The following is a 16,324-nucleotide window of genomic DNA, read 5'->3' on the forward strand; positions in this document are numbered from 1 at the left end:
AAAGAAAGCCTTGTGATTATCCTTAGTGTCCTGTGCAATTTTTCTCTGAAGCTGGCCTTAGACGATTTTATGAGTGCCCGTAGTTTTTTACTAATACTGATCAGAGATGCCTTCCCTTTTTGGGATTTTGCTCTATCCTGTAGTAGCTTCCTCCTTCTATTGTATAGTTTGTTTATGGCTGGGGTCCACCAGACAGGACGCCTGCCTTTGGAGGATTGGGTCTTGGTTTTATTTGGGATTGCATGATCCATGCATTCCTGAAGGTGTTCATAGAATGCGTTTATAAAGGATTCTGCTGTCTGGGCCGTATTTTCCACAGGCCCGGGGGCTTTGAAGGATTTCGCCTCGGTTTTGAGGTGTGTGAAATTTGCTTTAGAGAAGTTTTTCACTGTGGTTTTCTGGGCAGGGGGTGGGGTCGGGATGTGAATATCCAGTGAGATTAGTTTATGGTCTGATCTTACCAGTGAAGGATACACTTCTGGTCTGGAGCATAGTGTCCCCATGTTGGTGATGATCAGTTCCACTATGTTTTGCCCTCTTGTGGGAGTGGTAACAAGTTGTTCCATAGCATTTGAGTTTATAAATTCTAGGAACCTTTGGGCTAGGGTGTTGGAGCTAGAGTAATGGTCCCAGTCTATGTTTGGGTAGTTGAAGTCGCCCAATATAATGGTGTTTGGAGAGACCTTCATATTTTCCAGTATTCTCAGGAAGGCCAAGTGGGGTTCCTGTGTTTGGGAGGGTGGTCTGTAGCAGGCTATAAACTGGAAGGCAGTTTTACCCACAGTTAGTTGCACATGGATAGTCTCTGATGCTTCGTGCTGTGCCACCAACCTGGAGGTGTGGGTATCTTTGACGAATATTGATACTCCCCCTCCTTTTGTGGTTCGGTCCAAGTTTTGGGGCCGAAAAGCATGGTATGAAGTATAACCTGGTAGTGCTGGGGTGCTCTCAGGAGCCTTGAACCAGGTTTCTGTTACTGCACAGATATCGATGTTCTCCATGCTAAGGAGAGTTTCGAAAAGTGCATCTTGAGGTTTAGACTTCTGGCATTGAGTAGCATTACTCTTAGTTTCTTATCCCTTGTGATACCTATGGAGGTGGGTTTGTCTTTTGAGCCTTGCCTAAAAAAGGCACTATGGGGGTAGCAAGAGCCTTTGCCAATATCCTAATGTTGACATCTGTGTAGTGACTGAAATGTCAAAGAGCACAGGGCTATAATGCCTTCCACAGACGCAAGAAAGGTGGAGAAATCTCAGTCTACATCCAGAAGAGACTGACATCAAGGCTGGTAATGCAGCATGATGCACTAGAGCTTCTTCATGTCCAAATAGCCATCAGAAAGGTCCTGTACCATATATCTGCTAGCTATAGAACTCCCTATATGACATAAGAAAGCCACAACACCAATCTACAGGAACTAGAATTAGTCAACAATAACCCCAATATCATGGGTGATCTGAACTAAAAACTGGGAAAACCACACCATCACTAGTGCAGAAGCACAGAGATTCCTGGACTTTGTCAATACAGATGCCCTGGAACAATTAGTCAGAGTACCCTCTAGGGCAAATAACATCTTGGATCTTGTCCTTACTAGTATGGGAGCATCTTGCACCATCCATTGCATAACTTCATTACTTTTAAGTCTGTCTATAAAGCAGTTTCCTTCAAAATAAAATTGAAAACAGAGATCCACTCCACTCAAGGTACCTTAGGAAATTTCTTTAAGACAAACTACCTACTCCTAAGAGATACATTGGCAAACTTCAAATCACCACCAAACCCAGCTAACTCCACTGAATAATCACAAATGTACACCACCACACTATTCACATATGTAAAGAGCTGCATAGATGCAGCTGTACCCCATAGGCACAAGTGCATGGCAAACCCCCACCCAAAAACCCACATGGTAGAACCAGAATTTCAACAAGCTTTGTAATAAAAGGGAAAATAATTTTGACCAAAGGTAAGAACAGTAATTTCTAGAATGTTAAATCTGTTGTCAATGAAATAAACAAACAACTCAGGAGCTTAATAAAATCCACCAAAGTTATGTTTGAAGCGAAAACTGCTATCCAAGTCAAAGACAACCACAAGGCAATTTTAGTTATGTTCGTAATCTCAAAGGCACAGACCAGCAATGCACTGAACTGATTGTGAGTGATTTTTTACCTACACTGAGGCTGAAGATACAGCAAACCTACTGGCTGATAAATTTAGCTCTAACTTTACCCCTCTCTCCCCTCTGTCTGTCCCTCAAGATATACCTAAAACTGGCTTGTCTCCAACTATCACACAAGACCAAGTCCTAAAAGTGCTATCAGCTGCTAAAAATACTGCATTGAAGGATCATGACAATATGCTAGGATGCACCTTAAATAACATGAAGCATGATCTAGCCACACCCCTAACAACACATTTTTAGTCTCAGCCTCCATACAGGTTTTGTACCAAGTGAATGGAGAATAGCTATAGTCATTCCCCTGTATTAAGGAGGACTTTCCTCAGTCCCAGGCAATTACAGATCCATATGTCTGACCAGTCTAATATGCAATAATAACTAATCAATCAGGATATAGGGAACCTCCAAACACTGGACCTGACTCAGTTTGGATTCATCAAAGGCAGGTCAGGTTTCCTCAACCTGGTGGATTTTTTGAAAAGGTCACCAAAGCAAAGGATGAAGGCAAAATGGTAAACTCCACATACCTCAACCTGGCCAAAGCTTTTGACACAATTCCCAACTAATGCATAATAGAAAAGATAAATAAATTAGGAATAAACCCCTGTGTCACCCATTAGATTACCAAAGTTCACAGATAGGATGCTGGAAATCAAAATAGGGGTGATTACCTCCAAAAAGAGACCAGTCACCAGTGCAGTCCCTCAGGGTTCTATGCTGAAACCCGTCCTGTTTTGGCCTCTACTTTTCTGAATTAAAAGCAACTATGATAGGGAATCTAGCTGACTATGTCTACAGATGACTGCAAGCTAGGAGGAGTCATTCAATCCTCAAATGACTTTGCCATCCTGCAGGAAGATTTGTCCCAAATAAATAACTGGTGCTAAAATTATAGACTGAAACTAAATGCTAAAAAAAATGCATGATTGCATCCTTTAGGAAGTCATGTATCACAGGGAACTACCATATTAACAATACACCTCTGAGATGACCCACTTTGGGATTTGGGAACTTGTGTGGACAGTGACCTGACTTGTGTCCATTGTTATAAGAAAGTCCTTCTATATTCCACAGCTTATAAACAGAGGGATTGTGTCTAGATCTAGGGCGGTTAATCCTCTTTACTTAGCCCTCATTAGTTCAGTCATTGAATATAATGCCCCCATTTGGCATGTATCTGTCCAGACAGGGTCTATATTATATCCTTGAACGCTTAAAAAAGCGAACGCTGATTGATCGAACTTATTTTCGTGAAACTGCAAAATATCGAAGCAGCAGAAACTCGATTTTTTTCCTAGGGAAAGAATTTGGTTGTCCGTTTCTGTTGCTTCGGTATTTTCAGTGTTATGGTGGAAAGTTACCGGTCAGATTCAGGTAAGTGTGCGATTGTGTGGATGTGAGTGTTAGGGTGATTTAGGTGAGTTAGGGTTAGGGCTCGGGTTAGGTGTGTGTGCGATTGAGTGGACATGAGGGTTAGGGCGGATTTAAGTGAGTTAGGGTTAGGAAGCGAGTGAGGTGAGTGTGCGATAGTGATGGACCTTAGGGTTAGGGTTTGGGTTAAGGTAAGTGGGTAGTTAGTGGTGTGTGCATAGTTTAGTGTAGGGTTAGGTATCAGATTTTAGGTGTATGTGTGTGGATTTCTGTTTGTTTGGTGTGCTTGTGTTGTGTGTATGTGTTTTGGATCAGCGATTTTTTTCCCTGGGAAAAAAATCACTGATCTGACAGTTCGAGATTGTAAGCTTTCGCTTAAATTAGGTCGATCAATCAGCGTTCGCTTTTTTAAGCATTCGATGATATAATATTGACCCTCCAGACACATGCAACAACTGGAACATCCAAAGAGATATCTTACTAAAAGGATACAAGGCCTAAACAACATGTTTTACATGGTCTGACTCAGAGCCTTGTCATTATACTCGGCATCCTACAGACCGCTAAGAGGTGATCTGTGTCTGGCATACAAAGCATCCTCCAACACAATACTGATGCATTTACTGCACATCTGCAAGTTGAACGGCATCAGAAATACTTGGTCTAGGGAAATAAACCTCTTCTGCAACATCAACAGAATGGTTTGGAGAGACTGGTATGTCTCACAGAGGACATCACTGCTTTGGAATAGATTCCCCATCCAAATAAAACAAACTTCATACCTCTCCCTATTCAAGCACAACTTTGGTCTATGGATGCGAAACAGAAAGTTTACCTCAGCAGTTCCTAAATACTTTATCCCATGCATGTGTCCGCTCAAATTCTCTATGGTATGATCCCAGTTATTCTCATTAGGAGTAACATATAATTATCGACCATATGATAGGTAAGGCCAATCTCTAACCAAATGAGACAGGTTAATTTGAGCACAAAAATGGAAATTGGCTAGGCTTAAAATGGCCCTTAGGGGCAGCTAGCCTAGTTCTGACCTATGAACCTATGAACCTAAGTGTAAGACAATTTTGGTGGGGGCTATGCAATGTGAACAGATAATTAATGCCTGAATTTGTATGCTTCTATAGTGACATTAGCAATATTTATGTGTGCCTTCAGTGAGTCTCCTAAACCTTATTGTATGAGATTTCCTCCTTAGCCGCACACATAAGAATGGATTGCATATTTGTTTGCCTATGGTATGACTGAGACAATACATTACTTTTTTAATGCAAATTTCTATCAGGAGGAATGGCCTGCTTAAATTCTGATAGCCTTTCCTTTTATTTCCTAACTTCTGTTTTCTGTGTACAAGACATTTTTACAGGATGTGCTTTGTCCTGTGATTTACTACATTCCGAGGTACAAGAGTGTCTGGGGTGGAAAAGATTTGCTATTGCTGAATTGTTTTTTTATATTTACTTATACTATTTTAACATTTACAAAAAACATATGTTTAACCAGAAAAAAAATACATTATGATATGTAGAGTTTACTTGTGTTTCTCTGTGCTTAACACTTTCAGTTATCTTTAAGGCATACAATTCATACTTACTTCTAAAATGAATTCAGCAGTCCAGCATGCGACAAAGTGTATACAGGTTATGCACTTGCTGCTTTGTCCCCCATCCTCACTGTGTACAAGGTGTGATGGGTAGCTCTGGTCAGCCATTTTTTTATGTGCAACTATTTTGTAGACAAGTTACATGTTCTACAAAAGCAAGCAAGTTGCACATCAGTAAACCAGTAAGGCCTTACTTATCTATTATACTAACTATATTAAAAGATTTCTGAAATCATTCACAGCAGTGTTAGCATACTTTAAAAAAAAGCTAAACATTTCCTACATATTGACACTGCTTTCTATATATCTATATGTATCAACAAATGTGAACATTAGTGCATTCAGTAATACATACATAAATATATTGACCTGCATTTTTTAACTATTTTTAAATGCACAAGGCAAAAGTTACAGTCAGCTGCCTGTCAGATGCCAGGATCCGCCACATAATGCACGCACTCAGGTCACTCCACAACAAATACAAATATGACTCTGTCATTGTCCATATTGGTGTGAATGACCTGAGATGTACCTCCCTGGACTGCATAAAAAGAGACATGGAGGAGCTCTCTGATCTTGTAGCCCAGGCAGGTATGATCCTAGCCCTGAGTAGCATCCTGCCATCACCCAGAATGAGACCACAGTACAAGGACAAAATGATTGACTTCAACAATTGGCTAAGCTTCTGGTGTCATTCTAAGGGGATCCAGTATTTGTCTGCCTGGGATGACATGATCACTAAATAACTGGCTATCAAGCAAGGATCCAAGTCCATAAAGACTCCAAACAGCTTTATTAAAAATGAATAAGTGCTTTCTTCCAGCTTAACTGGCCTTCATCAGATTAAAAAAAAAAAAATGGGATGATATGATCGACAGACCACGATGCTTTGCCAGAGATGGCCTGCACCTATCGCCATTGGGATTCTGGATATTGGCTAAGGCTCTTGCCACCCCTATAGTGCCTTTTTAGGCAGGGTTCAAATGACAAATTCACCACTGTAACAGGTACAAGCAAGCAAAATCTGAGGGTAATGCGACTCAATGCTAGAAGTCTAAACCTAAAAATGCATTTACATGAGGCACTCCTTAAAATGGAGAACATCGACATCTGTGCAGTGACAGAGACCTGGTTCAATGCTCCAGAGAGCACCCCTGCTTTCTTCTACAACAGAAGAAAGAAACTGTTGCAAAAAAGAGTAAAATCCCATGATTGGAGGGACTCCCTGGTCAGCCTCAGTAAGAAGCTGAGATCCCTCATAAAATCCTCCAAAGCTATTTACGAAAAGAAAATTTCCATTGATTCTAAAGACAACCACAAAGCATTCTATAGCTATGTCAAGAATCTCAATGGCAACACTCAGATCTTCTCTGAGTTACAGCACAATGGCACTAAATATACAGAACCAACTGATATTGCCAACATCCTGGCAGATAGGTTCAGTGTTAACTTTACCCCCCTCTCACCCCCTAAAGGGCCCATCTCTATACCAGAAGAATGCAAAGTTCCTGTAATCACAGCTGCAGAGGTAAAAACCACACTCTCCATAGCCAAGAACACAGTATCCATGGGACCCGACAACATCCCAGGTTGCATTCTACATGAACTATAAAATGAACTGGCACCCCACCTAAGCACCATGTTCAATCATAGCCTCACCTCAGGCTTTGTGCCCACTGAATGGTGCACATCAATGGTTATCCCACTCCACAAAGGGAGAGCCACCACTGACCCCAGGAACTACCGCCCCATTAGCCTAATGAGCCTGGTTTGCAAGGCCATGGAACATATCATCATGAAACTTAAAAACAAAGACAGTGGTAATCTCCAAACTCTGGACCCCACCCAGTCCAGGTTTGTAAAAGGCAGATCATGTCTCCTAAACCTGATAGACTTCTTTGAAGCAGTCACCAAAGCCGTACACGAGGGTAAGGTGGTTCACACAGCCTATCTAGATCTTGCCAAGGCTTTTGCCACCATCCCCCACTCTGGAATTATAGATAAACTCACTAAACTAGGGATAAATTCCTATGTCACAAGATGGGTTGCCAACTGGCTCACTGACAGAACCCACACTGTGAAAGTAGCAGACGCCAAATCCTACTTCAGACCAGTGACAAGTGGAATACCACAGGGTTCAGTCCTGGGTCCTCTCCTGTTTGGTATCTACATTTCTGAAGTACAGGCTAACACAGAAGGTCTTTGGCTAACAAAGTTTGCAGATGACTGCAAACTAGGAGCCATAATCAAAACTCCTAATGATGTGGACATCCTACAAAAGGTCCTCACTGAGACAGATGGCTGGTGTCAAAGCCATGGCCTCAAGCTCAATGCCAAAAAAGTGCATTGTCATCCCCTTTGGTAAAACCTCTGTACCCACGAGCTACCACATAGGTGGCAGTCTACTTAACACCAAAAGTGTGATAAGAAACCTTCGGACACAGGTGGATAGTAGTCTCTCCTTTGATAATCACATTGCCACAATAGTCAGAAAATCCTTCTACGTGGTACACCTTATCACAAAAGGTTTGTCATCCAGGAAAAAAAGAGGTCATTGCTCCCCTCTTCTCATCACTCATTAGACCCATTATAGAGTACAACGCCCCTTTTGGTATGTACCTCACAAGACATCTACAACAACTGGAAAGGCCGCAGAAATACCTCACAAAGAAGATTACCGGCCTCAAACAGATGCCCTATGCAGACCGCCTCAAAAAACTCCAGCTTTACTCCATCGCATATCGCCTACTCAGAGGCAATCTCTGCCTAACATACAAAGCTATGCCAAAGCCAGAGCTGTTGGACATGCTTCACTTAAAGAAATCCCAATCCCTCTGAGCTACACGCTCTAGGGACCTAAACCTTGTCACCACAATAAACAGAACATGCTGGAGGGATAGATTCCTGTCCCACAGACTTCCCATACTCTGGAACAAACTACCTATCTATATCAAACAAAGCTCCTCATTAGAACTCTTCAAGAAAAATCTTGATGACTGAATGGGAAATAGGAAATTCACCCTGGGGATCACCTCTGTGGCACTCCTCGACAAGGGCACAGGAAAATAATTTTCTTGGGTGGCAAAAGCCAGGGTAACTTTTTGACTAGTCTTATATAGGCCATAGGGCCAATAGCCTAGTACCTATCTATGAACCTACCTATGAACCTATGAACACAGTTAAAATATCTTGTCTACATTAAACTTTTTATAATGCAAGAAAAAAATAAAATATACTTACTGTTGAACTCTGGCCTTTTCTTCTGCACTGAAGCTACCCACTGACCCAGATAGTTCCCTCTCCACCTCTACAGGTCAACATACCTGTGCTGACACTGCTGTCCAGAGTGGTGGATTCCTTTCAAAAATGACAGGGGCTCCCTAAATTCTGCTAGATGTCATTTATTTCCATTTGCTGCTGGCTACTGCTTGGCCAATTTTCTGCAGGTATGACTCCTGCAGTAGGTAGGGAAGAATCATGGACTTTTTATCAGGCCGGCTTGAAGCTCAACACTGGGTTTTCACAGATGCCATCTTGTGAATTGCCAGTCAAAATGCGAGAGAAGTAAGTGCAGGTCAGGAGACAAAAGGGTATAAACCACACACACACACCTTCTGTAGTGTGACATTGGCATGCCCAACACATGAAGCCATATAGTGGTAACACCTATGAAACCTTAAGGCTGGTTTACTAACTGGACTGAGCAAGTCACATAGACTTCTTCACCTTTTGTGCTCATTGGTATTAGTACTTTACTTATGTGGTTGAAAGAAATTTCAGCAGGATAATAGCCGCAAAATCTGCAAGAAAAACTCAGCCAAGCCAGAGTTTTCAGTTTGTGATACCATAAAAATCCTGTTATGGAGGCCAGTGGTTTATATGCAAATGACCCGTTAAGGACATCAAGTGTTTCAACTGCATGGTTTCTGAATGTCCATTACTTTTTTTTTACTTTTTAAGTCTTCATGGTTACATTCAGGACAGTAAAGCCAAACCCCACTAGCTGTGGGCATGCATGTTTTGGCCTTTTTATTGACCTTGTCAGCACAGCATAAGTGGATAGTTTGGCTATACTTCAGAAAGACAGACCCTGGGAATCAGTAGCAATTGTGTAGATGGCACGCTATGCCTACACAATGTAAGCATGTTAGTTCAATGAGCAGCAGCACCAATCAAATATACATGCTGCTTATCATCACTACATGGTTGCAAGCACATTTCCATGACCAGCAACAGTATTTTTGGCTATCAAAATGTGCTTGCAAGCACCAGAACACAATGTAATAGGCAATGCTTAGATATGACATGCATCAAAGCCCAGACATATTAAGGGCAAGAGGAAATGAACTAGAGCAATTGTTTCACAAAAATATGTTATAATGATTTAGTAATGTTGGAGGGAGTAAATCTTTCAAGTCCTGCAGGTAAATTTGACAAAAGTGTATAAGAAGCATTTCTGACATAAAATCCTGCAATACTGATATAATGATAATTAGTGTGAATGTCAATCCCACATTACATACATAAATAGTAATGGATATGCTGATAAAGTATGTGATAAGGACATACAACTGCAGAGTAACAAAGGGGAGTGAAAATGTGAAATGCTGACTTGAGATAACAGCAAGGACAGAAGATACATTATGGGATGAATGCATAGCATGCAGTTATTGCACATAAGGATGTTTATACAGGGAATTGATGTATGCAAGCTATCAACACTGCTGTATTATCCATCTCATCATGTATACATAAGAACAAAAGGATCTTACAGTTGTAATGTCAGGTAACTCAAAAATGGACATGTTTATGCAAAAAAATGGCAGTGGCCCCAATAGGAAAGGGGTTTATTACCTACGAGCATGTAACAGACACGCAACTGTTGTATGGTTATGTAAATGCTACATGCCAGTCTAATAACAAACAACATATATAAGTGACCAATGACAAGACAGATCAGATGACATGTCAGGAGTCCAGTTTTGTCATTGCTGATTTGCAACCATGTCTGACATAGTGATACTGGGTATGCTCAAAAACAATTACAGGGAACAGTAACAGAACAGCAGTTCAATAGTAGAAACACAATAGAAAGTGTTGCAACAGAAAACCAGTCACAGTTTCTGATGGTCTGGCTGCATGCCATACAGTAAGAAATGTTAACAGGATCAAACATCTGCAATTAAGCTGAATACACATTACTGTCCAGATAACACTAAACATTACAATATGATTGCCTGTTTGACAAGGAAGCTGTTTCCATCATGTAGGACACACACTGTCCCAGAACTGAACACTATTCATGCAGACATTCTATAAAAGCCAATACTCAATACATGTGCCATAGGAGCAGTCACAGCATGACATGACCCAAATAAACATTTCGCTGCCATACAGTCACAACAATGATGACATATCGCTGTCCAACATCAAATGGATATGAATAACTAGATACAATGGTGTTTATGTAACATTAGTACTTTCATATTATGTTGCCACTATCAGGAATGAAACAGCAAGCCATGTGACTCTACTGACTAATGAAATCTGGATGAACCACAAGAGCCACAGTGTAAGTCTTACAACTAGTATGATGATCCACCTATGCTAACTTATTACATCAGATCTACATGTGGTTAACAATATTGGAGATGATAGGAATCAGGAAGGACTCTCACACTGTAAATGGACATATTATAACTATTATATGTCATATATATTCATGCATTAGAGTATAAGACCCAACAATGTTAACAGGCACTGAATGTAAATGTTGGACAGATGAGCATTTGACAGCAGACAATACATGATATTATGCAGGATGAATGCACCATTGTAGAAATGTCAGTACAATTGTGACATACATGGTTATGTAAAAGCATTACATCATGCTTTTTTTCTGCAAGGGATATGTGTGTCTTTAATTGCTGTAGTACATCACCAACAGACAGCATGTGGTCTCATTCCCTTGTACAAAGGATAACACTTCCTATTTATGTTTGTGACATGTACAGTCACAATAACACTGGCACAATGTAGTCTTAGCTGTAATGGATGGATTTCAAATTGCTATCCAAGATCACAAGCTAAACAGCATTGCCCAAATCACAAGTGCCAGTCAACCGTGTTCAGGTACAATTGACACAGTGCACAGTTAAAAGGGATGACATCACCTCTGTTTATTAGCTGGACATTTATGCTAAAAAGTCTCCAAAGTACACAGTAACACTGTACAGCTACAAATTATATCTGTCTTTGCAGAATAGCTTACACAGTATGAGGGTGAAAGACACAATCCCAGCTAGACTCCAACATCTAACATATGTAGTTACATAATGTACAAAGCAGACTATCAACGTCATGCAACACAAGAGAATGCACACTTCAAATATGACATACCACACGTATGGTAGCAGTATGTAATCAATATGAAGGGATGACATCAATAGTGCATTGTCAAAGAGCTGTATCTAGTAACATTATTATTACAGCCAATCAGAGCTTGTGAAAGTTGCCGCTACAAATGTGTGTAAACCAATCCAGACTAAATTGGCAGTCACACTTGTAGAATTCAAGCAGTGCTTCACTCAAACATCCTACCTGTCTAGTTAACATTACAGAGAATAGGTTAACCAAGCTTGTAACACAGTGCAAGTGTAAACACTATATAGCAGCCATATTACTTAAAATGAATGAATTAAATGGATCATCATTCCAAAATCATGATCATCTTTTTACAGCAGTAATACAGACATACAAACATTGTGCAACAGAAAACTATACATTTTTGATTTTCTTTTTTCTTTTTACTGTACTCTTTCAATGCAGTGCTGATAAGCTAATTTCTACTGCTGATGGAAAGAGTTAGCACATGCATAATGATATCTTGAAGTGCTGAACTTACAATTGTAACTAGCATTACTCTGTGTTGCTCTGTGCCGACTTCCACACAAAGACTTTACAAGACAACCTTCATAATAGGTAGCAGGCAGATTAGTGTAACAGCAGGGTAATGATGTGTTAAGCAAAGGCTTAGCCAACATTTACAGACACAGTAATCAGCCAAAACATCACAAAACATGTTGTCATCCATATATATTCAGACACTTTCAGCATACCAAGAAAACATTTATACCCAAGTATTATTTTCACACAACGCATAAAAAGTCATAATTGTGATAGATATTATTTGACATCAGATTTCAGCAAACATGATTGTATGTATTCATCTTTATTACCCTATTGACCACTGTAATCTGTACATCCAACTCTTCATATTGTTTAAAATTGCATTAAACTGAATAAACACAGTTGCTCAAAATGAGATAGAGCAATGCATATGAAGGTAATCAAATCCAAAGATATTGCCATAAGCTGTGTACTTCCATTTAGCCTTCTTTTCATATGTTGCTCAGTGCCAGACATTGTGCAAATGCAGAGGTGGAAGAATAATAATACAGAAAGGAGAAGATACAATGGCAAGGGGACATGGAGGCTGGGACAAAGTAGACTATGACAGAAGAAAGGTAATGGTGGCTCAATAATATGTAGCTAACAGGTACTCATAACTCCGTGTACCAAAACTACTCAGTCACACTTTACTAATGGCTGAATTAGAACCCTTGAAATTATTCAAAAACATTTCTGCACATTTGACAATTAGCTCATCTGCCACAGAGGAACCACTACTTCACAACATTAATATAACACTATTGAAGCACACTGACTCCTTATCAAAGAAGGAGGGGGTGAACAGAGAAAGTTAGAGAGAGAGATATATATATACAGAGAGGAATAGCACCAGTATGTTTTGTGGGATATGTAGGAACATCTGTCTGGTGTTTTAGTCTTACATATTAAATCCTCATTAATCTGTCATGCTTTGTACACTAGACTGATTGCTACAGTTACAAACTGAGGGTAAATAGTGCAATAAACAGGAATTCATAACCAAGATAATGTTGGCTTACTAAGTCTTCCTATTGGGGATGCAGTGTTTTTAAAAATGATGTCTTGCTGCACTATTCCAATGCTATGTTAAGGAAATTTGTTATATGTAAAGAAATACAGACATTTGCAAATAAATATATGATAGGAATATGAGCTGTCATGAAGTAATAAACTGACATAGGTTCGTAGGTTCATAGGTTGGTACTAGGCTATTGGCCCTAGGGCCTATACAAGCCTAGTCATAACAATTCCCTGGCTATTTCTTCCCACAGTATTTACTTCCCTGGACCACTGTCTAGCAGGGTAACTGACGTGATCCCCAGGGTGAATTTCCTTTCTCCCATCCAATCGTCAAGGTTCCTTTTGAAGAGGGCCAAAGAGGTGCTCTGCTTGACATGTATGGGCATTCTATTCCAGACTCTGGGGAGTCTCTGGGTCAGGAATCTATCCCTTCAGCATGTTTTGCTTATTGTGATGACAAGGTTTAGATCCCTGGAGCATGTGGCTCTGAGGGATTGGGATTTCTTTAAGTGTAGCATGTCCAACAGCTCTGGGTTTGACATGGCCTTGTATGTTAAGCAGAGATCACCTCTGAGTAGACGATATGCGACAGAGTATAGCTGGAGTTTTTTAAGGTGGTCAGCATAGGGCATCTGCTTTAGGCCTGTGATTCTTTTAGTGAGGTATTTCTGCAGCCTTTTCAGTTGTTGCAGGTGTCTTGAGAGGTACATACCAAATGGGGTGCTGTATTCTATAATGGGTCTAATGAGGGATGAGTACAGTGGGATAATGACCTCCTTTTTTCTGGATGAAAAGCCCTTAGTGATGAAGTGTGCCACATAGAAGGATTTCCTAACTGTTGTGGCGATGTGGTTATCGAAGGTGAGACCACTGTCCACCTGTGTCCCTGGGTCTCTTATCACACTTTCAGTGTTTAGTGTACTGCCACCTATGTGGTAATTCACAGGTACATGTTTTTTCCCAAAGGGGATAACTGTACATTTCTTGGCATTGAGCTTGAGCCCATGGCTCTGGTACCAAGCATCTGTTTATGTAAGGCCCTTTTGTAGAATATCCACATCATTTGGAGATTCAATAATGGCTCCCAGTATGCAGTCATCTGTGAACTTTGTTAGCCAGAGTCCCTTAGTATTGGCCTGTACTTCAGAGAAGTAGATGCCAAACAAGAGTGGTTCCAGGACTAAACCCAGAGGTACTCCACTTGTCACTTGTCTGGAGCTGGATTTGGAATCAGCTACTTTTACAGTGTGGGCTCTGTCAGTAAGCCAGTTGGCAACCCATTGAGTGACGTAGGGATTAATGCCCAACTTAGTAAGTTTATCTATGATTCTAGAGTGGGGGATGGTGTCAAAGGCCTTGGCGAAGTCCAGATTGGCTGTGTGGACCACCTTACCCTTGTCCACAGCTCTGGAGACTGATTTAAAGAACCATGTATGTATGTATGTATAAATGCATGTGCACTCTAACCCATGACACTATGCCAAAACATCAGATGACAAATGGGGTAATTATCTCAACATGCCATGTAGGAACTCCTAATTTAACCTTTAACCCACCCAGCAGCCTAAGAATTGTCTAATTAACTGTATCACAGTACTGCATTTAGTATGGCTTTACTCTGTACTTACATAGTGCAGTGGATTTAAACATATTTGAGTGACAGTAACCAGACCAATGCAGATTACATTGAAAATTTCAGCTTCTGCAATAAGACGCTAAACAGCATTCCCTGTCACTCAGCATTGCTGCACTATGGCAAACTTCATGAAAATGCTGAGGACATAAAGTCAAACCTTTTCCATGGGCCATTTCTGGACACGTGAGTTGCATGCAAATCTATTTTTTGACCAGATTAAACATGTGAAAAAGGGGTGGATAGGACAGTGGTGAAAATGGGGCTGGCAAGCAGAGGGTAGCACACAGGAAAAAGAATACAGAAATTTGCTGGAGGGCCATGGGAGAGCACCATAGATAGCCACTTCTTCACAACTTAAATGTACGATTCTAAGCAAAATTTCATGACTTTGGAAAATCACTATACCAGTGATGCATGACAACAGAATAATGATGTATGACCAATTGGACCAAATCAATTGTGTCAGGATGACACATAGGTGAAATGGAGAGCTATGTATGAGGTGTAATTTTTTTGTGGGACAGGTGCCCATTTTTTTTTTTTTTTTTTGCAGAGAGAGGAATGTTGGAAAAGGTGCTTAGGAATAAGAGAGCCACGTAGGGAATGTAGATTAGGAAGCATCCACAGCCACACAGGACATACAAGACAGATGGGGATGGTGATGGATACAAAAGGGTGGGGGACACCATGATTGGGGATAGGTAGGGGACATTGGAGGCATACTCCCATCCAGCTTGAGAACAGTGAAAATGTAGTCATCACCCTTAGAACTGTCATCACTATCTCCCATAGCAGTTCCCTGTGTCAATGCTTGACATGGCATCATTTCTGGAATACAATGCAGTCCCATTTCAACCCTGCTGATACATGCACCAGGGCCCCTCTTCATTATATCCTGTACCAGCCCTGTCAATTCCTACCAGGTGATAAAACTGCAACCTCCACTACTACTGCTTCCAGAGAATACCACTGCACTAGAAGCTGGGACAGACCTATGTGACACATTTGGAGCAGGTGGGGCAGGGGTTGTGAAGACAACACTAACAGGTTGTGACCCTGAAGTGCTGGGTGTCTGTGCTGCCATCTATGGAGGTATGGCAGGCTGAGCCACAATCCTCGGTGTACCTCTCTTTTGTCGATGATTAATTTTCATCAGCAAGTTATGCAAGCAGATTGTTAATAAATTATAACCCACATAAAAAATAATAGAGGGAAAGGATAGAGGGAGACAAAAACTAGATAATTAGATACATGGTGTGTCGTAGTACTATATATTTTAAACAAATATGGTTTGGCAATACATAAGCAATGGTAATAATTTACTATTGCACACCCTTGCAACATTCATATATGATGGAAATATATTTATATGTCACTAAATAAACAAATGCCATTGCTCTGATATAAGAAATAGCTGCCTTTATTTCATTAAGACAGACTAGAATTATGAATTCTAAATTAATAAATATAATTACTATAATCTCATTCTTCTTGACAGACAGCTGCTAAGATCTTATAAATAATTATCAATTAAAAATTGACT

This window comes from Protopterus annectens, chromosome 1.part1 (assembly GCF_019279795.1).
Source record: "Protopterus annectens isolate FY-2018-M chromosome 1.part1, PAN1.0, whole genome shotgun sequence".
NCBI lineage: Eukaryota > Metazoa > Chordata > Ceratodontiformes > Protopteridae > Protopterus > Protopterus annectens.